We start from the raw sequence: 26664 nt of genomic DNA, 5'->3' as shown, positions 1-26664 counted from the left end.
AAAGGAATGAGAGCAAAGTTTAAAAACAAAGTGAACTCCGCCAGTCAGCTCGTCTTTCCTCTTTTGGTCCCTCTGACTCTGTCCTCAGTCGTAGCAGGCTTTCCCCACTTAGGGCTGTAAGCTCAAGCACATAAAAATACAAGGGTCCCAGATAAACAATAACAAAAAAATTTTAAGTATAAGTATGTCCCAAATATTGCATGGGACTGTTCAAAAGTATTTTTTGCTGTTTTTAGTCATTTTAGTGTTGGTTGTTTATGTGAAATTAACTCTAAATGGGCATTCTGTATTTTATCTGGCAGCCCTATTGCCAATCCAAACCAACTGACTCACCATTGGGGATTTTTTTGTCCAGTTTGGTTTGATTTAGTTGGTTCTTGTTGTTCTTGGCAGGCAAGCCAATTTAAAAAACAACAACCACAAACAAAACCGCCTACCAAGGTTTTGTTTGTTGTTGTTGTTTTTTAATCGGCTTGTCCTCCAACTCTCTAACACTGGGCAGGCTTCAGTCTCCTCAAATGAATGAGTAAATGTCACTCCACCCACCCTGCACTTGGCAAAGACACTATGAGATGACAAACGGAAAGAATCCAGGAAGTGGGGCTACAAGCAGGTAAGCCACCCAACATAATCAAAATGGAGAAAGCAATGAGTTGCTTGACTTTTCCCCTTCTTTGTGGGAAACATTGGGACATTACAGCTTCCACTTAAAACTCTGTGGTATATGTACAAGGACAATGAATTAAATTCTTGACATGCAGACAATTCCAATAAATTAAACAACCTCAAACAATTAAAAAGAAAGCTGCCAGCACCTAAGTAGAAAAATGATGAAACAGGCATTTCAGCACAGCATGCTCCACCCATGCACCTCATGGTAGTGTCCTCAACCTCGCCAAGCCTGGGAAGCCCACACTAAATGTGGAGTATGGTGGCTACTCGTGGGGTGAATGTGAGGTCTAAACGAAAAATAATGCATCCCATAAAACACTCTGTGCTGGCACTGTTCCCTCAGTTAATGATGGCTGTACTTAAGTCAAAAATATACATATATACATCTCAAAGAAAATACATATGTGTGTATATATATATTAAATATGTTCTTTCTTATATATTATATATAAATAATATATAATGTGTGTACAGATACACATATATACATACATATTTAATGTATATATTTCTCATATATAATATATAAATAATATATATTTCCTTTGAGATGATTATATATGATATTTATATATGACATATATAAGATAATACATATATACTTATAAGATAATTCTTACATATATGATATATATATAAGCAAAAAATGGAAAATTTTCTACTTTATTAGAAATAAAATAAAGTAAATTGAAATTAAGCTTTACTTATGAAACCGGCAAATGTTGTTAATAGCTTTAATAATGACATTATTTAAAAGATCAAAAATGTTCATAAATATTAGATAAATAGAGAACAGTTACATAGACAATAAGTGAGTGATTAAACATATAAAGAATGGTTAGATAAACTACGGAATTTTTTAAAATCAGAGAATGAGTGAATTATAGAATTCTTTATGTTGGACTTTCTAGGGAATCACATTAAGTGATGTATTATAATGAAAAAGAACATTTGATGATATGAAGTATGTTCTTAATATAGTGAATGAAAAACTTCAGAATATGATGTACAGTATTATATTTGGATTAATGGATATGGATACAAATAAAACAAAGACAAAGAAAGTGCATAAATATTAACAGGAGTTATATCTGGGTAGGGATGGTTATGGGGAACATTTACTTTCTTCTTTGTATTTCTCTACATTCCACATTTTCTATAATGACCATATAGTACTTTTGTAATTTAAAAAAATTTTGGTTAAAAAATTCAATACTAAAAAAAATTCAATAATGAACTATTGGGAAGTGAACTTAGTTTTAGGAGATCACAGTATTCAGTGTATGTGTATACAACAGTCTCCCCCTCCTCCTCCTCCTTTTTCTTCCTCTTCTTCCTCTTATTTCTCTTCTCTCCCCTTCTCTCTCCCTTTTCTAGCCTCCCCTTCTCCCCCCTCCTCTTCCCTATCTCCCTTCTTCTCAGGAAAACTACAGTAATGAGCTCCAGCTTCCCCCTAGCACACTGCCTTCGCTGAGGGTCCTCCCAGAGTCTTGTGTGAAGGGCAGTGCAGCTACAAACTCTCTATTTTGAAACATCCCACATTGCGCATCTCGGGACAACTTTCCATTAGAATTGCTCCTTCTCCAGTCCCTAGCAGACAACTCCCTTCCATCCTAAGAGCTGGAGGCTACCCTTAGGAAAGGTGGACCTATCCTAGTCTTAGAAATATCAACAGAGTTTAAGCCAAACTCCTCCAGGTTATTTTCTCTGAACTTATATCAACATGCAGTGACTGTACTCATGCACTCGTTCTGCAAAACAAGATGTAACAAGCACCAAAATTCAGACATGCTTACGGAGCCCTCAGTCTGAGGAGTGGCTGGCGCTAGATTCTGGAACCCCAAGATGCAATGAGACTGTTGTAATGGGGATGCACACACAGCACAGTGAGCGCCAGGGAGTCAGAAAAAGTGCCCACGCGTCTGGGAAAGCTTCACATAGGGGAAGCCCAAGAACAATTGCAGTTTGCAAGCATGGAAGAACATTCCAGACCAAGGGAACAGAAAACCCAAAGCTACCAAATTCAAGACCATGGCATATCTAGGACCCTATGTTTAATGTGAGTGGTGGAAGGAGAGGTGATTGGGCCAGCTCCTGCAGAGCTCTGAATGCCATTCTAAAGAGCATCTGTTTGCTCCCAGCAATGCTATGCAGTGGAGGGACATGATGAGCTTGTCCCAGGACCAGCCCTCCACATGAACACTCCACCTCCGTGTCCCCTCCCCTGCTCCCATGATGCACAGAAGGAAATATATCCCAAAGCCTCAATTTCAATGGGCACTGCAGAGGGGTTTATCCAAAAACGAGGCTAGACGAGGCCAGGCGGCTTCTGAGCGTCTAGAGCTCCACAGAAGAGCTGTCCCCATTCCTTGCCTTGCTAAGATTGAATCGGTTGTCATCCTCCTCTCGAACTCTGACATAATCGTCACCAAACCAGCAGGCACAATCACCAGCCCTGAGAAAGCCCAGAGTCAGCTCAGCATGCACGCAGGAAGGAAAACTGTCCTCCCCAAACGCTGGTTCTTGAGATTCACACCACCTTTCCTAGGTCCTCCCCGAACACCCAGCCTCAGCCCACCCAGATGTTTGGAAGTGGCTGAAGGTGATGTCCCTGTTCCCATCAGGCCAAACTGGCAGTCTAGAGACTCTGGTCAACAGTGAGTGGCCTCTCTCCAGAATCCTGACATCAGGAGGCAGCTGGGATGGCCTGTACAGACCGTGTCCTCAGCCCAGGACAAAGCATCCCTCTGGCCATGTACAGCAACCCAGAGAAAACAAAACAAAGCACCACCATCCACTCCTTGCCTGCATTGGCGCTGGTTTCTTTCAATCCAATTGCAATCTTAGAAGCCCGACATCGCCTGAAACAAAAGCCTCACCGATCTCCGGAAGATGACTTTGGTGAAAGTAGAGCTCATTTCAGAAAATCAAAGCAAAGAAAAATATTGAATACAATTCAGAGGCATAATGCATTATTATGGGCTTTTATGGATTTTATGTGAAATTTCATGTAAAGTTAAGAGGCTGAAGCGATCTCTTACATTCAGCTGTATTATCAGCCCAGCACCAAACAGTGTTCCACATCTTATTATGCTCACAGTTGACACACTATTAGAGAAATGTGCAGCTGTCTTACTCTGCTATTCATTTCCTCATTACTATTTTATAAATATATGATTAACAGTTATTGCAGCTGCCTAATTCACATTTATTGCAAATGCAACCCCACAAATGAATGCTCAAAGCAAAGAGATGTGGTTTTAGAGTAATTTAAATTTTACAGTTCCATTTACCCTGCTTTTTAATTTACTGTATAATGACCCTATTAGAATAAAGCACATCTGGAAGTTCTTTGGGGAACATTTAATTTTCTGTGGCTTCAGTACTAACAGAACTTGTACCATAAAGCCCACAGATGCCTAGAAGACTGTACAAATTTCCACATTTTATGCCAAGATGCCAGCTAATTGTACAGATGAGACAATTACAGCAAAGAGCAAAGATATGCTTCTCGGTGCTAAAAAGTGAAGACGCTGACCGACAACCTCGCTCTTTGCAAAGTTCGCACATCAAAAACCTGAAATTAGCTCGCCTGCTTTTTGATTTCCTGCTCAGGAAAGAGGCCACCTCTGCTGTACATGCTCCTGGATTTTCTTTTGCTTTTTCCACTAGCTTTCTGCCGAACCCCATTTGCCCCTCACCCTGTGTAATGGAAGGCAAGGCAATCTGCAAAGCTCCGGAAGCCGATGAGAGGCAGGTGTATCATCCAGGCTTGGCCTAGTCCTCATCGGCCAGGAGGCTACAGATGCTGCCAGCTTCCAGCATGCCACATTAACGGAATCATCCTGAGCATTCGAAATTGATTTGAATATTAAATACAGATCACTGCAGCGGAACTCATGTATGAGAAATAATGTGAATCCATTGCCATTGATTAGCTAATTTATGTTCTACAACTAATCGAAGCACAAATCTCATTAGCCACAGGTCAGTAAGGCTTGGAGAGAAAAAGATAATCATTTTGGTAGCCTAGTTGGCTGTAAAGAGACAATTAGAAGCCATCCAGATTTCCAGGCTTCTCTGCCTGTTCCCCGGGTCTCAAGCCAGCTGTGAAGGGAAGGAAAAGCCGGTCTTACCCGTGGTTCTGCCGGCCACTGGAAAAGAGATCTTCATATATGATGATTCAAGATGTTTCTTTCATTTAATGCAATAATAACATGAATATATTGCTTCCAGATGGACCCAGAACCCATAAGCTACTTAGGGCCACCACATGCACTGGAAACACAATGTTAAATGTTCCTCTCTCCATATTTTAAGCATTGGGACCATGTAAGTCTTCATGGGGCAGGGTGGAATGGCCAAGGCTTTCCATATTCTAATGTTACATGCATTTAAAAATCTGTCTTTGTAAGGCACAGGGAAGCCATACGTGATCAAATTAGGGCTTGTGATTAAAATGCACCTGTTATTAGCCAGAGATCCTCTTTATTTCTTGAGCCCTGCTCAGATCAATTTTGGGCAGAGATTTTTTAACTAATCTTGAGTATGGAAGATGATGGGAAAAATTCCTCCCAAAAAGAGGGAACAGTTCTGTTTTAACTTCACAATAATAAGTAAAATCCCTGCTAGTAATCAAATTAAGATTTCTGGTAATAAGCTCCTCCTGCTAAACCCTGTTGGTGATTTCCATGGGATGGCATTTTTAAAAGTGGTTTTGACACTGTTGCATAAGCAGAAAAGCAAGGCTCCCAGCAGACTTGTCTTCAGCTGGTCACATAACCCCTCAACCTCTTTGTCATAAAAGACAATGGATCAAATTGAGGACCTTTGCTAAATGACCAGGAACAGAACCCAAACTGAGATTTTTCTGCAGAAACAAATAAGAAAATAACACAGTGAATTCCAAGTGTTTTCACTGACCCATTATTTCCAGGTCATTGCGATACCATACCGGGTCCATAAAAGGCATTACTATTGGCCGGTGACACATTATTTCAGGAGAGTTAATCCATGTTCTATTGAAACAATAGACAATTTGCATTCCTTCAGGTCCATTATACTGAGGAGCAGGGCATTTTTAATGTGCCTAGAAGAAAAAGGTGCAGAAGAGTTGGGTTGGGTGGGAAGCAGGAGACACAAACATCCCACATTTCCCCACTGGGGCCTGGTCCTAATGCCACAGAGTGAAGAGTCTTCCCATGTGCTCTAAAATTAAAAGAATGCTTATGTTAATTTTTGTATGTTACTTCATTGAAAATGCTCTTAAACTAATGGGCATTTCAGAGGACCAGCTCCCTTCCACCAACATCTTTGCCTATGCCTCAAAACCACGGTCCCCACAACCTTTAGGAAATAAAACATTCCACTGTTCTTTCCCACAGCTCCACGTCCTTTCATTAGATAAATGGCCTGGAGACCAAAGCTTACAGCCATGCCCCTACCACAGCGGCTTTATTTTTTATGTTAAGAGTTTAATAACAGTGTACACTGCATGACACTGATAACAGACATTAAGTAGGAAGAGAAGTCCCAAGAGAGCTCAGCTGGCAAAATGGGTTCTCTCCTGGACCCATTTCCTGGTTTTGTTCTTTTTTATCCACACACTCACTCAAACAGTACTTATTTTCATGTTGTCAGACCTCTTAGCTTTTGTTAACCTGACAAGTATAAAATGGTAGACCATTGTGATTTGTTTTGTTTGTCTGCTTGTTTGTTTTTGAGATGGAGTATCACTCTGTTGCCCAGGCTGGAGTGCAGCGGTGCAATCGCGGCTCACTGCAACTTCCGTCTCCCAGGTTCAAGCGATTCCCCTGCCTCAGCCTCCCAAGTAACTGAAATTACAGGCGTGTGCCACCACACCCAGCTAATTTTTGTATTTTTAGTAGAGATGGGGTTTCACCATGTCAGCCAGGCTGGTCTTGAACTCCTGATCTCAAGTGATCCACCAGCCTTGGCCTCCCAAAGTGCTGGGAGTACAGGTGTGAGCCACATCACCCAGCCTATTGCGGTTTTAATTGGCATTTTCCTGATTACAAATGAGGTCGAGCATCATTTCACATGTTAATTGGGCATTCCAGTTACTCTTCCTGTAAGATGTCTATTCATGTCTTTTGCCCGTTTCTGCTGGGTTGTTGTTGTTGTTATTATTATTTCCCATTTGTCTATATTCTGAATACTAATTTTTTGTTATATGCTGCAAGTATCTTGTTCAAATTTTTATTGAGAGAAATTCTGAATTTTAATTACTCTAACTTATCAACCTTTTGTGTTTTGCTTAAGAAATCCTGTCCTGCCCTGAGGTCATGAAGTAGAGTCCTTATTTTCTTCTTAAAATGTTTGAGTTTTGCCTTTCATATTTAATCCATCTGGGATCAGTTTTGGGTATGGTGTGAGATAGGGATCCCATTTCATTTCTCCCACACGGTTAACCAATATTCCCAGCAATATTGACTGGGTAGTCCATGCTTTTCCCCACTAGACTGCAGTGTGATTAATGCATGGTCTGTTTCTGGGCCCTGTTTGGTTCCATTACACCTTTATTTATTGTTGGGCCAGTACCACACTATCACAATGACTATAACTTTATACTCCATCCTGACAATAGAGAAGGTCCTCCCACTACCCCCGCCATGCACACACAACTTATTTAGCTATTTTCATGGTCTGTTTTCCAGGAGGGAAAAGTAGAAAGAGGAAGAAGAAAAGGAAAAGAATAGTAGCTGATTTCTTTGTGCCAGGCACTGTGCTAATGATTTGACACATATTATCTCATTTCACCAACAATCATCCCACATAGTTTAGATTTATTTATTTTTAACCCCTATTTATTTTTCTTTTGAGAAGGAGTCTCACTCTGCCACCCAGGTTGGAGTGCAGTGACATGATCTTGGCTCACTGCTACCTCCACCTCCCAGGTTCAAGCAATTCCTGTGCCTCAGCCTCTCAAGTAGTTGGAACTAAAAGCACAGGCCACCATGCTTGGCTAATTTTTGTATTTTTAGTAGAGACAGGGTTCTACCATATTGACTAAGTTGGTCTCAAACTCCTGACCTCAAGTGATCCACCCACCTCAGCCTATTTTATACATAAGAAAACTGGGGCTCAGAACAGTTTAATGACTTGCCAAATTCACACATCAAACAAGCAGCAGAGATATAAACCTTCACTCAAGTCTATTGGACTCTCAAGACAGTGCTCTTCCAGCTTCATTGGGGAAGCCTAGATTCCCAGAATCCTGTTTAGCATCAGTGTTTTGTAAGCCACTGGACTTCCACAGACCCCTGTCTGCCCTGCTTGGAAACTGCAGCTGGGTATGAGGCTGGGCCTTAGCTTGTGGGTTGCAGGATGCTGACATGGGCCCTCAATTCCTGCCCCTCACACACATTCTCCTCCAGGATGTGCTATCAGCCTGGCTAACTCCTTTGTTGGGCATTTCTTTCTAATTGTGAAGCATTTTCTGCTCAACCTGGATTGTTGGTTGGGGAGGGGCGAGGAAGTAAAGTGGAAGCTATTCCAGACAAGATTCAACTTCCTGACTATAGCTTTTGCCAAGCAACTCAAGAAAATGCCCGCAAGGGAATCGGCACTGTCCTTTTCAGATGAGAATAGCTGAGCTCTCTATGCACATAATAAACCCAACTGGCCTGGTGGATTCACTGGCTGTAATTACGTGGTTGAGGTTAAATATATTTTATGGACAAAAGCAATGATAGACGGGTTCTTTGTACAAAAGATTTCAGCTCATTTGAGGTTTAACCATTTTTAAATGTAATAATTTAAAAAAAGCTGCAATTGCAAAGGTCAGATCTAATTCCACGGCCTATTATGAGCTGCCAACCCGAGGCTGCAGCTTGGAGGCAGCTGAGGATGACTCAGGACCGGGAAAAGGGACAGCTGGACCAGAAAGGGGCGGGGCTCCTCCTGCCACTGTGCATTCATGCAAAGACCCACTGTATCAATTAGCACTGGTCTCGTTTTCAGGCCAGTTCTAATAACAAATGTCTAATTCATTTTTCTAGCTTTGTCATGATGTTTTCCCCTTCGGTGTACATCTACTGTCCCTAGTTCCTTTGCCAGTGCCCTGTGTCCGTGGATTTATTTTTAAACAGTTTTATGAGACCTAACAATTCATTTCAAAACACCAATCAAAGGCCAGGTGCAGTCACTTATGGCTATAATCCCAGCACTTTGAGAGGCCAACGTGGGCAGAACACCTGAAGTCGGGAGTTTGAGACCAGCCTGGCCAACATGGGGAAACTCCATCTCTACTAAAAATATAAAAATTGGCTGGGCCTGGTGGTGCATGCCTGTAATCCCAGCTACTTGGGAGGCTGAGGCAGAAGAATCACTTGAACCTGGGAGGCGAAGATTGCAGTGAGCCGAGATTGCACCACTGCACTCCAGCTTGGGTGAAAGAGCAAGACTCCATCAAAAAAAAAAAAAACACAAACCAAGAATTAAAAAGCCATTTCTGGAATGTCAGGGACATTGGGTCATTCTTTCCAGTGAAGAAATAATAAGCCCACTTATTCTTTGGGCTTACAAACGTGACATTGCGTGTATCACTGAGGCATGTTTATTTGGATACATGTGTTGCCATCGGAGAAAATTAGTCCATGAGTCAGAAACAGATGCCAGGAGAAGTGACTGTGAAATCCACCCCTGTGGCAAACACTTCATGGCTCCTCGTTTCTCTGCTGCCTCCACTTTGAGATAAGAAGAGGGGGTCTAGAGAAATCAAGCAAGTGCCCTGATCACACAGTCAGTTAGGAAAGGTCCATGGCCTGGCCCCTCCCCCAGCTTCCCATTGTGTATCTAGAGCTTCAGGTCACTGACAAGGTGAGGTTCTGCGGAGGCACCTCCTGGCAAACAGAAGGACCCCCATACCCTAGGACTCTGAATGCAAGCCAGGCCACAGCCCTCAATGCCCAAACTCTATGGCACCACTCTCTACTCTGCCCAGAGTGGCTAAAAATCCAAAACTCTCTGAAAGTCCAACCCAGCTTTCTGTCCCCTGGGCTGGGCCAAAGACTCTATCTAATATATAGGGGACATTCTGAAATAATCTAGTCCAAGAATTCAAATTCTCCAAAGGCTCACTTAAACAAAACTGTGTAAAATATCATGCACGATAAAATAAAACCGGTTACAAAACAATTCTGCTGAGGTGCTCTGCAAATTATTGCCTCCACGTCTCTGCCCCTGGTCTTGCCCTGAGTTTGGGGGATCCATTCTTCACTCTGTAGCCAGAATCATGACTCCAAAATGCAAATCTGATCATCTTACTCTCCACTGCCTCCCCTGCAGAAAGGCTCCCACAGCTAGGGGGCAAGGTCCAACTTCTTTAGCCGGGCACACAGGACGCTCCGGGATTGGGCCTCTGCCGCATGCCCCTCCCCTCTGGGCACAGCCACACTTGAGTATTCTCTCCCAGTCCCAGACCATAGCCCTCACCTGAAGACAAACATCCTGCACCACCCCTAGTGAAGCCCTGACCAAGGCCCCTCCAGGAAGCCTTTATGTCCCCTATACTTAGTGGGCACTTAGGTGACACTAGGATCTCAACCAAGCACATTATTGACTGTCCACTTTCATTCTCAGCAGCCCTGGGTAGATGTACTTAAGGAAGGAGACTCTGGAACCCAGAGATGCTGGTTGATTTATCCACTGCCCACCACCAGCCGAGACCAAGCCTGGATGCCACAGGGCCTTCCCTACCCACCACCCACCCCAGGGCTGGGTTGGAGCTCTCCCCTGCACCCCTACAGCCTTCTATGCAGCGTTGAGCTCTCTGGTTGACCACCAGAAGGTGAACCCCTGAAAGCAGGGGCTCAGCTTCAATTGTCTGCATCCTCAGTTCCTGGCCAGCCCCTAGCACATTGTAGGTGTTAATTAATATTTGCAAAAAGAATGAATGAACCATAGGTAAAGATGCCTATTGGTAAATGGATTTGTTAGACAACAGCCACAGAAAAATACTGTAGAGCCATAACCTGTGCAGTTATTGTGGAGAATACCATTTGCAGGCTGTATACAGGGGCATGTCCGCTTGCCTAGAACCTGCCTAGAACAGGGTCTGGCATATATTTAGTGTCCTGTAAATGGTAGCTATCATTGTGGGTGACGGTAATTGCCAAGTCATTGTCTTCATTATTAGATGCAGACTCATTAATATCCTAATGAGTAGGAACATCATTCCAGTGATGGCCTATGAATTAGGGGGATTGTCCTTAGCAAGGTCTGGTCCCCAGCTCTCTCCTCTTACGACGCAGCATGCTTCTTGGTTAGCTCTCAGTGCCGCTAGCTATGTAATCAGGCCCCAAATTTGAGTATTCTATTAAACATATTATTGGAAAGATAAATCGGTTGCTCGATTCAATGTGTTTTGAGGCATATGGATGCAAATTACATTTATCCAGATGTTTAGCAGGTTCGTGCCAAACCATTTAAAACATAAAACAGATAAGTTCCTTAAGCCTAATTTTCAGCTTCTCAAGGATCCATCCTCAGCAGATGGCTGGGAAAATGAATGCTGGAGAAAAATTAAGGGCTGTCTGTATCTTTCATATTGACATGGGGAGCAGTTGGGGTCTGCTAGAAACTGAGAATGACCACAAAATGTAATTATGATTGTAATGAGAATGGGTTAAGCTTAAACTATTTCTCATTTTCATTGCAGTCACTGCCACAAGATGGAGTGGAGATTAATGCCAGGCCATTTCCTGTGCTTGTTATACTCTTTGTCATTAGAATAAAACATCATAATTTGAGCATCTCATGTACACTGAGAAGGATGGCTGGGGAGGAGTGGCCAGAGCACCGGCCAAATCTTCATGCTCTGGGGGGCTCCTCTGCGGTTGGTGACCACCAAGGGAATTGGGACAGACACGCCGTAACCCAGACTATCCATCATGTCTCATCATTCTGCATGCTGGACTAGGTCAGAGCCTCATTCTCTTCAACTGTGGAATGGGGATACCCACAGAGTCCTCTTCCCAGAGCGGCTGCAGCTGCCAACAGAGAGGCGACTTATGAAAGGGTTTTTTGCACACTATAAAGCACCGTTCTAGTGCAAAGGAGGGCACCAGCTTCCGAACTAAAAAGATCTGAGTTCACTTCATAGATAAACACTCACAGCTGTGTGAACTTGACCAAGATACCTCTGCAGGCCTCAGCTCCTCATCTGTAAAATGAAAGGTCTCATTGTATTAGAGTTTTCGTAAAAAGTAAATGACTATTACATGCCTGGAACAGGGCCTGATGTATATTTGGTGCCTGTAAATGGTGGCTATAATCTTGGGTGATGAGAATTGCCAAGCTCATCGTCTTCTTCTTCATTACTTGTTCCTGGCTCATTAATATTCTAACAGTACAAGTAACAACACTGAGGATTGTTCATTTGAGTCAGGAGTTTCCCATCCCAGAATTCTTTATTTGAACAAAGTCTTACCTGGAAGCCCCACATGTGAAATAGGCAGGAGCAGAACTGCTTTGGTTCACGAGCGGGCAGGGGCCTGGGGTTGACAATGTCTCCAACCCTCATCCCCAGCAGTCCTGAGGGTGCAGCTCTGAGGAGCCCAAGTGCTAAGTAAATCCCTTTATTGGTCCAAATCTTCCAGTTGTACCTGCTGCCTGCTTGTCTAAGCTCCCTGGAACGCTTCCTCTTCCTTTGAGGACCTCCTCCAGGGTTGCCTCTATTTGACACCTCCCTTGACCTCCAAGCACAGTTAGTTCCTGCCCCTGCTATGGGTTGAATTGTTAAAGGCCTAACCTCTGGTACCTGTGAATATGGCCTTACTCAGAAATAGGGTCTTTGCTGCAAATGGTGGCTATAATCTTGGGTGATGGGAATTGCCAAAGTCGTCATCTTCTTCTTCATTACTAGCTGCAGGCTTATTAATATTCTAATAGCACAAGTAACAACACTGAGGATTGTTCATTTGAGTCAGGGGTCATAAGTTACTTATGATGTCATTCATAAGTAAGTTGAGAAGACACTGGAACAGGATGGGCTTTTATGACACTGTGACTGGTGTCCTTATAAGGGGAGATAAGACATAAAGAGACCTACACAGAGAGAACACCATGCGAAGACAGACACACAGAGGGAAGATGGCCATGTGACCACACAGGGAAGACGGCCATGTGACCACACAGGGAAGATGGCCATGTGACCACAGAGGCAGGGATTGGAGTTATATGACTGAGGGACTCCAAGGATCACCAGCAACCATCAGAAGCCAGGAGAGAGAGCTTGGCTGTGCTGACACCTTGATTTCAGACTCCTAGCCTCAATGACCATGAGACAATAAATGTCTTTGTTTTAAGCCCCCAGTGTGTGATACTTTGTTATGGCAGCCCTACGACATTAATACAGTCTTACTGGTCTGCCTGAGTTGCTGTAACAAAATACCATAGAGTGGCTTAAACAACAGAAACTTATTTTCTCACTGTTCTGGAGGCTGGAAGTCCAAAGTCAAGACATCAGCAGAGTTGGTGTCTGGTAAGGCCTCTCCCGCTGAGTTGCGGATGACCACCATCCTGCTATATCTCACATGGCCTTTTATCTGCATGCACACATAAAGACAGAGAGACAGAGAGAGAGAGCTCCCTGCTGCCTTTTCTTTTTTTGAGAGAGAGCGAGCCTCACTCTGTTGCCCAGGCTGGAGTGCAGTGGCACAATCTCGGCTCCACCTCCTGGGTTCAAGCAATTCTCAGCCTCAGCCTCCCGAGTAGCTGGGACTACAGGCACATGCCACAGTGCCCAGCTAATTTTGTGTGTGTGTTCTTGGTAGAGACAGGTTTTCACTGTGTTGGCCAGGCTGATCTTGAACTCCTGACCTCATTATCCACCCATCTCAGCCTCCCAAAGTGCTGGGATTACAGGCGTGAGCCACCGCACCTGGTCTGTCTCTTCTTATAAGGAACTGAATCCTATGGGGTCACGGCCCCAACCTTTTGACCACATTTAACCTTAATTACTTCCCTAGAGGCCCCATCTCCAAATATGACCACACTAGGGGTAAGGGCTTCAATGAATGAATTTGGGTGGGGACACATTCAGTTCATAACATGCCCCCATATCTCCGTTTTGACTCTCATTTCTCTGCAATTTCCCCTAAGTGTAGGTCTGCATCTCCCTGCAGACCAGGAACTCTCTAAGGACAAGGTCTATGTTGGATTCCTCTGGGCCCACCTCATGTAGATGCATGCCTGCCAAATATGTGGACGAAGATGGGATTGGTAGCAAGTGAAGGAATAAGGGCAATCTCAGATCACATTTCCTATAATGACTACTGATCCTTGAAATTCAGCTGACCTGAGCCCATTATCTGTCGCCATTCATCCCTTCTCTCCTCTCTCCATATTCTGTGACTCCTCATCATCTTGAATCAGCTCAGTCCTTATATCCAAAGGAGAATTTCAGAAAGAGGTTGGGATTGTTTACATCCATGGCAGAAATGTGCTAAAGTTTGCTAAATCTCATTTCATTTATCAATTCCTTGGCAAACAAAAAGACTATATTTCCCAGCCTCCTTTGCAGTTAGGTTAGGATCATGTGACTGCATTCTAACCAATGAGATCTGACAGGAAGTGATATATGTAAACCCACACCTGGTTCTGGGTGATCATCTACACCAGTGTTTATCAATGGGAGGTGACTGATTTCTGTCCTTCATCAGACACTTGGCCATGTCTGGAGACACTTTGGTTGACACAATGGTCAGGGAAAGAGGGCTGCTACTGGCATCTGATGAGTAGAGGCCATGAATACTGCATCCTACAATGTACCAGACACCTACACCACAAAGAATCATCTAGCCCAAAATGGCTGTAGTGCTGAGGCTGGAAATCCTGATCTATACTCTATGTTCCCCATCAGTGATAACCAGACTTTTAGATGGGGCATCACAAGCTGGAATGGCCTGGCCCCTAAGTCACCACTTGAAGGTGTATCACCAAGGATAGGAAATTAATCCACATCAGATTGGGACATGGGATAAAAACTCATCTTTCCTGTGTTAGGCGGCTTTTTTTGTGGCTTAAAGTGCAAGTTTTGTAGCCCATCCCAGTCTCTCCTGACTACTACAGCACCTCCAAGCAGCAGCCTGGATGACCAGAGAAAATGCCTGGTGGGGAGTGGGAGAAAAGAGGGCCCTTGTGATCATGCAGATAACTTGCTACTTGGCCCTATGCAAGTTGCTTTCTTTTTCCTGAGCCACCATCTCTTCCCTCCAAAATGAAGAGGTCAAAGTAGGTGGCTGCTAAAGTCCTTCCACCCACAAAGTGTCAAATTTCAAGCTGGACTACAACAAAATATAGCAAGGCACTGCAAGGAGAAGAAACTAGGCAGATGGCTGGGCCAACTCAAGGGAGAGGGTGTGCTATGAAGTTTGCCATCCTGGAGGGCTTTGGGTGGCCATGATGGGTGGTGAAGTTTCTACATCAATCCAGTTACCAGGCAGGATGATCTCAGGACCAGAAGAAAGGAGCAGAAGTGGGAAGGTCTACAGGAAAGAAGGGTGGCACTGTGGTCCCATCATGGGGGACACTGCAGGGCTTGATGCTTGGGGAGCCTGTGGAGAGGAATCAACTGAGACCAACAAAGCCCAGGGAGGCACTGAAGTTCATTAGGGTCAGGACAGGTCGGCACTGTTCTCAGCCCAGTGACTCAGACAGGAAATCAGGCAGGGTGGAGAGATCAAGGGAGTGAAAAACAGAGAGGGTAGCTGCAGCCTGCTCTTCTATCCTGGCCACACCCACCCTGCTGTGACATCTTTACCTGCTTCCAAGTCTATTCTCACCTGGACCACAGCTCTCAACCATATTGTCCTTCCTCACAGGGGCAGGGCAGGCAATCATTAAATGTTTGCCCAGTAAATAGCTAGTATTTAGCATCAGTTGGTGGGATTTCCTTGTCGTGGAACCGACGTTTGTAACGGCGAACTTACTTACATGAACCAGAGCTGATTCACTGTGTTCTCTTTAACAGTGGCTTCCTCTCAGCCCTGTATGCATTCTCTAGAGCTGAGAAACAGCAGCCTGAGATGCTGAGGGGATGGGGACGGGAGTGGCTCAGGTGTATTGAGCACAGCAAGCAGGAAGAGGGAAAATCTGAGCTGTGAAACTTGGTCCTCCCTGCAACTGCCCTGCCTCTGACCTTCTTTCCTCTCACCTCTTCACAGTGACAGAACCCAACAGCACTCACAAGTCCTGGCCTCTGAAGCTCCCGGCAGGACTGGCTGGCAGAGGACAAAACTCACACATCCTTTTAGACCCAACTCACAAAACCACCCACTACCTATCATTGAAATGATCACCCTCTGATCTCTGATAGTGCATATTTTAAGAATTTGTCATTGAGATATAGTTCATATACTATAAAATTCAACACTTTAAAGTATGCAGTTCAATGGTTTTTAAAATAGATTCACAAAGTTGAATAACGATCACCACTAATCCCAAAATATTTTCATCACCCCAGAAAGAAACCTTGTGCCCATCAGTAGTCATTCCTCCTCCCCTTTCCCCTCAACCACCCAGTCAGTGCCTGTGCATGGACTTACCTACTCTGGATAGTTCATATAAATGGAATCATAACAATATGTGGTTTTCACAACAATATGTGGAACTTACATCACTTAGCAGAATGTTTTCAAGGTTCATCCGTATTGAACCATGCGTCAGCACTTCCACTCTTTTTACTGCCAAATAATATTGCATTGTATGGATAGACCACATTTTGTTTATCAATTTATAGTTAGTGGACATTTGGTTGTTTCTACTTTTTGGTCATTACGGCCACTCATGAACATACTCTTAGGTGTACATATGCTTTCAGTTCTCTTGGGTATATACCTAAGAGGGAATTGCTGGATTGTATGGTAACTCTGTGTTTGTCATTTGAGAAACTAACTGTTCTCCGAAGCAGCTACACTATTTTATCTTTCAACCAACATTGTACAAGAGTTCCAATGTCTCCAAGTCCTTGTCCCCACTTGTTGTTTGGGGGGTTTTTCTATAGTAGGCATTCTAATGGGTATGAGTGGTATCTCACTGTGTTGTGGGTTTGCATTGCCCTAATGATTAGAGAGATTGAGCATCTTTTCATGTGCTTTTTGGCCATCAGTATATCTTCTTTTGGAAAATGTCTATTCAAATCCTTTGCCCATTTTTAATCAGGTTGTTTTCTTTTGTTTTTTATTATACTTTATGTTCTAGGGTACATGTGCACAATGTGCAGGTTTGTTACATATGTATACATGTGCCATGTTGGTTTACTGCACCCATTAATTTGTCATTTACATTAGGTATTTCTCCTAATGCTATTCCTCCCCTCTCCCCCGACCCCACGACAGGCCCCATTGTGTGATGTTACTCACCTTGTGTCCAAGTGTTCTCATTGTTCAATTCCCACCTATAAGTGAGAACATGCAGTGTTTTGTCCTCTGTCCTTGCAATAGTTGGCTCAGAATGATGTTTCCAGCTTCATCCATGTCCCTACAAAGGACGTGAACTCATTCTTTTTTATGGCTGTGTAGTATTCCATGATGTTTATGTGCCACATTTTCTTAATCCAGTCTGTCATTGATGGACATTTGGGTTGGTTCCAAGTCTTTGCTCTTATTGAGTTGTAGGGGTTCTTTATATATTCTGGATACTAGATCCTTGTCAGACACATGATTTGCAAATTTTTTCTCCCATTCTATGGATTGTGTTCTCAATTTTTTAATAGTCTTTTGAAACACAAAAGCTTTTTATCTCAATGGAGTCCAGTTGATTTCTTCTTTGGTTACTTGTGCTTTTGTTTTCATATCTAAAAAAAAAGATTGCTTAATGCAAAGTCACAAATATTTATACCTGTTTTCTTCTAAGAGTTTTATAGTTTTCACTCTTTTATATTTAGGTATTTTAATCATTTTAAGTTAATTCTGTATATGATATGAGATAAACGTCCAACTTCATTTTCTTGCATATAGATATCCAGTTTTCCCAGCACCATATGTTGAAAAGGCTATTCTCTCCCTATTTTACAGTCTTGGCACTCTTGTCAAAAATCAATTAATCATTAATGTATGAGTTTATTACTGGACTCTCAGTTCTATGCCACTGATTACAAATCTAGCCATATATCAGTACCTCTCTCAGTTACTTCTGCTTTTAGTAACTTTTGAAGTTGGGAAGTGTGAGTCCTCCAATTTTTGTCTTCTTTTTCAAGATTGTTTTGGCTATTCTGGGTCACTTGCAATTCCATATGAAATTTAGAATCAGCTCATCATGTGATATGACCAATTGACTTAAAGAAGAATCAGCTCATCAATTTCTGCCAATAAAAAAATAATCAGCTTGGACTTTGGTAAGGACTGTATTGAATCTATAGAGTATTGCCATTTTAATAATATTAAGTCTTCTAACTCAGGAATACAGGATGTCTTTCCATTTATTTAAGTCTTCTTCAATTTCTTACAATGATGTTTTGTAGTTTTCTGTATACAAGTCTTACAATTATTTTGCTAAATTTATTCCTAAGTATTTTACTCTTTTTGATGCTATTATGGCTGGAATTTTTTTAAATTCATTTTTTAGTTGTTCTTTGCCAATGTACAAAAAGATAATTGATTTTGTATATGAATCTTGCATCCTGCAACATTGCCAAACTCTTTTATTAGCTCTAATAGTTTTTTGTGTGTACGTTGATTCCTTATGATTTTCTAAATACAAGATTATGTCATCTACACATCGAGATAATTTTACTTGTTTCTATTTGGATAGTTTTTGCTTCTTTTTTTGCCTAAGTGTTCTCACTGCATTATCTTAAAATTTGCCCCCTCCATCTGAACTATGAAATACTTGAGATAAGGACCTTGTCTTATTTATTCCCTCATCTCCCTGGACCTGGTCCAAGACCTGATGAGCAATAAATATCTAGTAAATGAATATAAGGACAAAATACTAAGAATTTTGCTTTAAAAATTCAAGTTTTTTGAAAATTGCCTCACCAAAAACATGTGAATTTTGACGTGATAAAATATGAAATACCAAACACCCCTATGAAGTATTCTTGCCCAAAAATAAGTTAATTAGAGCTAAATTCTAACTTATGAGAAATTGAAGGCATAAAAGTATGAATGAAATGACACCATAAGAAAGTCAACAAGCAATTTCAGAATGTAGACCTCTCTATATGGTCAGTTTCTCCAACAAGCCAATGGCATGTGGGAAAAAAGGTGTGTGGGTGAGACTTTCTAGAGTAAAAGATACTTAAAAGATTACTGTGGGAGATTGTATTATGTGCTTAAAAACATACAACCAGTCCCCTGTGTCTGACTCCTTTCTGTGAGACCCCTCCCTAGTGAAGAACTGTGCTTCCTAGTCTGTCAAGAGTGACATTAGCAAATGAGAGATAATAAGTGACACGGCCACTACCTAGCTGAAGCTTGAAATGCCTTTGCATGAAAAGCCTTTTCCAGAAAGGAGCTGTTCCTCCAACCTGGGTCCCAAAATAAAGAGCTGAAACCAACCCGTGATGAGCATGGAACATGAACCAAAAAAGAAACGTTGTTGGGTGGAAGCCATAGAGATTTTGGGGTCATTTGTTATAACAGCATAATGTAGCTTAAGCTGATTAATATAACAACCAATACTGGATATTAAAAGGAAAGTGTAATTATGCAAGAAAATACCCGTAATTTGTAGAAGTACATATTTAAGATTGTAGAGGTGAAAGGTCTATGGTAGGCAACTTCCAAGATGGCCTCTAAGATTCCCACCCCCTGGCAAATCCACTTTGTATAGTCTCCCCTTGAGTGGGAGAAGATACGTGAATATAATGGGATACACTCCCAAGATAGGCTACTCATCAGTTGACTTTGAGTTAATCAAAAGGGAGATTATCCTAGGTGGGCCTGACCTAATCAGGTAAGCCCTTAGAAGACAGGAAAATGTCAGAGATTCTCCTGCCGACCTCCAACAAGAAGCGAACAGGCATGGTGTGAACTGCCAGCGGAGGGCGACAGCCTCTAGATCAGGGGTGTCCGATCCTTTGTCTTTCCTGGGCCACATTGGCAGGAGAAGAATTGTCTTGGGCCACATGTAAAAAACACACAAATGACAGCTGATAAGCTAAAAGTGAGCTTAAAAATGCAAAAAATTCACAATATCTTAAGAAAGTATACAAATTTGTGTTGGGCCACATCCAAAGCCCTCCTGGGCTGCATGTATTCTGCGAGCCACCAGTTAGACAAGCTTGCTCTAGATGCTGAGGGCCTCAACCCTATAATACCACAACCCCAGGAAACCACACGATCTTGGAAAAGGTCTTGGAACCTCAAATGAGACCCCAGCCCAGCCAATACCTTTAGTGTAGCTTCGTGAACCTGAGCAGAGGGTCCAGCTAAGCTGTGCCTAGGCTCTTGGACCTAGGCACAAAGAAACTGTGAAACTGTGGACCACGGAAATTGTGACATAACAAGTAACTGTGGTTCAAGCAGCTAAATTCGTGGCAATTTGTTGTATGGGGATAAAAAACTCATGCAATGTCTACGATTTGCTTTGACATAATTCAGCAAAAAGGCATGGAGGATAGATAAAACAAACAGGGCAAAATCTTGTTTATGCTTGAATCTGAATGATTAGTACCTGAAAGTTCATTATAACATTCTGCCTACTTTTGGGAAAGTTTGAAAGTTTTCATAATTAAAAAAATGTTTGAGGTGGGACTGTAAACTAGTGTAACCATTGTAGAAGACAGTGTGGCGATTCCTCAAGGATCTAGAACTAGAAGTACCCTTTGACCCAGTCATCCCATTACTGGGTATATACCCAAAGGATTATAAGTCATGCTGCTATAAAGACACATGCACATGTATGTTTATTGCAGTACTATTCACAATCGCAAAGACTTGGAACCAACCCAAATGTCCATCAATGACAGACTGGATTAAGAAAATGTGTCACATATACACCATGGAATACTATGCAGCCATAAAAAGGATGAGTTCGTGTCCTTTGTAGGGACATGGATGCACCATGAATATACACCATGGAACACTATGCAGCCATAAAAAGGATGAGTTCGTGTCCTTTGTAGGGACATGGATGCAGCTGGAAACCATCTTTCTCAGCAAACTATCACAAGAACAGAAAACCTAACACCACATGTTCTCACTCACAGGTAGGAATTGAACAATGAGATCACTTGGACAAAGGAAGGGGAACATCACACACCGGGGCCTGTTGTGGGGCGGGAAGTGGGAGGGATAGCATTAGGAGATATACCTAATGTAAATGACGAGATAATGGGTGCAGCACACCAACATGGCACATGTATACATATGTAACAAACCTGCACGTTGTGCACATGTACCCTAGAACTTAAAGTATAATAAAAAAGAAAAAAAAGATGAACAACAACAACAACAACAATGTTTGAAAGATGACTTATCAGATTAGAACTTCCTTTAGGTCAGGGGCCTAAAAATTCTGTTCACTAGTGTATCTCCAGCAGCTAGCACGGTACCTGGCATGTAGTGGGCGTTCCAAAAATTGTTAGATCAGTTGACATATTGTGTGTTTACTTGGTGTTTTAAAGTTTATAAATGCACCCCTATTCCTTTGCAGTTAAAATCATTTACACCATTTATAGATGCAAGGACTGACGCCCAAGACTTTTTGACTCAAAGTCATGTGACAAGTCATCAATGAGACTAGTAGTCAGGTCTTCCAATTCCTCATTCAACATACACTGGTCTCACTTTGGAGTATAATCTCTGCCATCCAGATTTTCTTTGAGATTTAAATAATTGCTGCTTCATTCTGGTTTATCAGGAGAATTTACGCCATAACCACAGTTATATTGAGACATCCGTTAGGAAATCCAGGCAGGCAGGTTAAATGTTAATTTCCTTTCTACCGTACCATTTTCTAACCTCCTTCCATGAATCAAAGTGAGTAAAAGGTTCTTCACTTACTGACATAAAACAAATTGAACAAATTACGTTACTTAACTGAGGAAGAACTAGTCATGCCACTGATTCTGGTCCAGCCTCAGCTGAGCCTTTTCTCCTTATTAACATTCATTTGCAAATGAGTGTAGATTCTTTTAAGGTAACATTGCATTGATCTCATCAGCATATCTGACTGCATGACATCAGTGGTCCTATCCCTACGCACTGTGAACCTGCCAGGCAGGGTGCTTTTAGGTAACACACCACTTCTTCACAGGCCATGAATCACAATCATAACCAGACCATGAATCAGAGCCGTAGGTGGAAACCACTTCTAACGATGATATCAGTAACTCCAAGTGCATAGAGGGCTCAGAGTGAGCAAGAGCCTGCCCAGATGTGAAATAACTGGCAATGCCTGCTGCATATTTCTTTTTCATGAAAAATGCTGATCACAGAGAGCGGGAATTTTAAGCTGTCATTATCCAGGGTCATTTTGGCTTCTACTGGACTGGCCTTTGGTGGATGTTGGGGGAACCCTGTCTCTGACCCCAAGTCCCACATAGACACACATCAGTTGGTTCTTTCTGGGGAAGGTGTGAAGGGAGCCTGGTGGGACAAGGGCCACCCACATGGGGTATATGTAAAAAGCCCAAAGCCCTCCTGGTGAGGCCGGAGGACAGGATGAAGCCTCCCTGGTTCAGAGCAACAGCTGGAAAACCAGGGGCCCAAGAGATGGATGCAATCTGCCTTTCACGCGCTCAGTATTTGGGACCCTTACTCGCCTCTCTAAGCCTTCATTTTCCTGTCTTCAAAGTAAAGATGATACTAATCCATATTTTGTGGGATTAAATTAGAATATCCTTAAGAAGTTACACTAAAGGAAAAGACCACACACAAGCACCCCAGGTGCATTAGGGCCAGGCTCCATGCTACACGTGCTCACGCCTGTTACCTTCTCATCTCAGCTACACAGCAGCGCTGCCTGCGGCTGGTGCATCGCCAGCTCCATTTCACAGAGGAGGAAATTAAGGTTCAGCAAATAAGGAGCAAGTGATCAGACAAAGCCTGGAGCCCAGATCTGTGTGTTTCCAAGGCCCATGGATTTTTTCTATGTGACACAAGGTCTCAGGAACATCCAGTCACTGGAGGAATACATTTCTGCAGAGGAGTCAGGGAGCTAACAAATGACTTTTGCAGTTCCCATCACTAACTTGCTCCCTCAGCCTTTCACAACTCCACACGACCCGAGGAACAATCAAAGGAGAAGAACTTAAAAACCACTTTAAATTTCAGACCAATTCAATTTTGGAATATCACTCGTGAGGTGCTTCCAGACGAAATTTCTAAATGGCTCATACTCTTCTTTGTCCATTTCAAGGGAAAATGAATGTTGCTGCTAACATTTGACATCAATCGCCCAATCACATGTTGTCACATCATTACTCAGCTCTGTGACAAAGGCAGAGGAAAGAGACCTGGGCTGAAATGGTGCTACTGGGCGAGGAACCAATTCAGGGACTCCAGTGATGATCGAACAGGGAACAAAATGAAATTTGGCTAAAGAAGTTCCTTGTGATGGGTCCTGTTGAGGGGGAAATGAAATGAGATGATTCTGCTTTCTCAGGATGGCTGTTCATTTCACATATGATTTTTTAAGTTCCATCTGCATATTAATTTGGTGGTAGTGCGCCATTGGTGAGCCTGTCATCCAAGGCAGCTGGCCATTAGTGCGGAAATGGTGAGTTGTCTGTTACTGCCGTTAAAGAGCAGGCTAGCTCCATCACCGGCAACTTTAAAAATCAGGCCTCTGCTATCTTGTTCGCATGCCCAGGAAAAAGCATATTTCTACTGCCAAGAGAAAGGAGAGGAATCTGCCACATAATCACCAAAGCCAGCCCTCTAGGTGCATGGAAGTTAGCAACCGGGGCTGAATTAAAACTGCCATGGCTCAGAGATACCACTGAAATCTTGTGCTGGAAGAAGAGGCTTCTGAGTCCGTAGCATCCATGCGAGGGGTGTGGGATTCCGTGGTTTTTACTGGCTTCTTTACCTACTGTTTTGCCTGTAAGTGGTTTACATGCGTGGGACCCATTCCTCTATCACAACCCAATTTTGCAGTGATATTCTTGGTAGGACACGGACAGCATTGGCCAGCAGAGAGCAGACATAGCAAGGATGGTAGTAGTCACAGGAGAATGCAGCCAATGCTTCATTCCTTCTTTGCTATCTGAAGAAGAACACAGAGGACACAGGGCTCCTCAGCCCTCAACCAACTCTTAATTCTTGTCTTTCATCTGGACCTGGGCTTCCAGGCACGTGTGAAGGTGGCAAAGTAAGTGGGGACAATCCTACCGTCTCCCTGTCACGCTACCTCAGGAATACACTTTTATGGCCATACCTTTGGTGAGACCATGAATTTTTGTTTCTGTTACACATGCGTGTTATAGGTTATGACTGGGACTGAGGTAGGAACTTGGGCATAAGTTGAGATTTTCCACATTAATTCTCACAGACCTATTTTCCCTTTGTAAGTCCTTTCTACATAGGTTGCATTTTCCTGGAATGCAACCTCGACAGATGATGTGGAGCCCCTGTAAAGAGCAGCCTCGGTGAGAAGAGAAGGAGGCTGCAAAGGCAGGGCAGAAACGGCAGGGCCCGATGAGGACCAGGCAGGTGTGAGATGAGGCAGGTGTGGGACAAGATTGTGGGAACATCCAGGAAATAGCTGAAGTCTCAAGTCTGGGAAAAGTGGTCCCAGGTACAGAACAGGCACCTGCGGAGGAGATGGAGGCTGCAGAAATGGACATGCTGCTGGCCAACATCCCAGGAGAGACCTGGACGAGAGAGAGAAGCCTGGGCAGGAGATGTGGATGTGTCGATTACACACGAAGAGGCATCAGTGATGCCCTGTGATTTTACCCCGGGAGACCCACATCCCAAATACATATAAAGGACAAGAATTTAAATTACCCACAGAAATAAATGGAAATGTGATCAAGTCCCTTAGGAAAAGGGAACCTTTGCCCTGATGGGTTCTTGTCAAAATATACACGGCCTCTTCTTCGTCGTTTAATTGGGTAGGCTAATCTCCTCTCAGCTATAAAATATTGGCATAGGTTGCTTATTTTCCTAAAAGCCCTAAATTCAAATATGTAGGTTTGTGTTTGCCTGTAATTAGCATGATGTATCTATTCACAATAACTACAACATCCCTTCCTGGTAATGAAAAGTGATTAATTACCAATTACAGCAAGTATCCAATTTCATGCAGTTCACCACTGGTCTGTACCATTGAATTGCTAGCGCTCTAATTGCAGACATTAAAAGTTCTAGGTAATTATTGTTGAAAGATCAGTAATATTAAAAATATTGGTTGCAGCTATTATTACGTTTGCTCTAAATGCAACCAAGACTTAAATTTATGCCTGAGCTGCCACCCATCTCGTCAGGCTATTTCTGTGACTGGTTTGGAACAACTGGTTTTTATTTCCCTTTCTCAGAGACTATTACAACAAGTCTATTAACAGCTCTGGGCTTCCCATTTTGAAAAGCTTTCATTAAGTGAAACAAGCTAAAAAATCACTAGTAGGTGCCTTTAGCAAAGTAGGGAGGTAATTATCTCATTTACAGATAACTACGTGCATTTCATTTTTCAAAGCACAAAGAGAAAACTAGCTCTAAATGACACTTTTTCCAACTCATTAAATTCACAAGAGAAATATCAAATTAGGAATTTTCAGTGCAAATGCCGTCATGAACTCTGACAACAGCTGTCAACAACAGGGACATTTGGAGGAAATGTACTCACACCCCAAGTGGAAATCACGGAAGAACCCTGGGAGCTTGAAAAGTTTTTTTAGTGTTGTTTTATTTCAGTCTCCCAAACACCTGAACTATGCCTCTAAATGGCTGGTTTATCTGTTACCATGGCAGGCACAGTTAAGAAAACTGGAGGTTCCATGCACACCAGCTACCCTGGGCAGCTCGGGATGGCCAGTCATCAACGCAGATGACTGCAGTTCAGACTTAGATAAGCATGGTGCATCTAAGGGCCAGCAGAGGGAGATGAGAGAGACGGTGATCCTAACATAGGTGAGCTAACATGGATGTCAGCACAAAGAAGAGTAGGGCCAACTCCATTGAGAATAGAATTCAGAATTCATCGAGGATGGGCTTGTATCACCTGGGTCTTGAAGGATGAGTAGGAGTTTATTGGCAACATAGAGAAGGCTAGGAAAAGGCACCCTAGAAAGGGTTAATACCCTTGCAGAAAGCATAGAGGCTTCATGGTGTTTTTTGGAATGAGAGGAGATATTTTGTAGACTAGGAAGTGGTTAATTCAGCAGCTCACTAAATTGGAGGCTGTTTCAGAAAGTCTGTCAGCCTAACTAGACTATGGTACATATCAAACAACAGGACTTAACCACAAAAATGTTAAAAGCTTAGAGAAATGTTTTTAAAGCAGGAAACAAAATTGTATAGACAGATTATCTCAAATATGTAAAATCATATACACAGAAGGCAGAAAATATACCAAATGTTAGCAGAGGTTGGCCCTGGATTGAGGAGAACTGATTTTGCTGTTCTCCCTACTTCTGTGTATTTTCCAAATTTTTAATAATTAGTGTTTGTGATCAGAAAAATAAAAGGGAAAAATCTGCATAATGAAAAACCCTGAGCCTAGAGACTAGAATCCAGAAGAACATAGAAAATGTGTGTGAAAAGCCGCTATATTATCAATTGGTCCACCTCAGAAAAAAAGGACCCAGGAAAGTCGGCCAGCACCTGAAAGCAAAATTCAAATCTGCAAACTGTTTTTTTGAGTTACTGAGAATCTATTTAGATGATGATGATGATGATGATGATGATGATGATGATGATGATGATTGAGATGAAGTAGCCCAGGCTGGAGTGTAGCTGCATGATCTCGGCTCACTTAAACCTCCGCCTCCCAGGTTCAAGCAACTCTCCTACCTCAGCCTCCCAAGTAGCTGGGATTGCAGATGCGTGTCACCACCATGCCTGGCTAATTTCTGTATTT

This window comes from Mandrillus leucophaeus, unplaced genomic scaffold (assembly GCF_000951045.1).
Source record: "Mandrillus leucophaeus isolate KB7577 unplaced genomic scaffold, Mleu.le_1.0 Scaffold299, whole genome shotgun sequence".
NCBI classification, from domain to species: Eukaryota; Metazoa; Chordata; class Mammalia; order Primates; family Cercopithecidae; genus Mandrillus; species Mandrillus leucophaeus.
The sequence above is the reverse complement of the archived record's forward strand: the minus strand, read 5'-3'. Positions refer to the sequence as shown.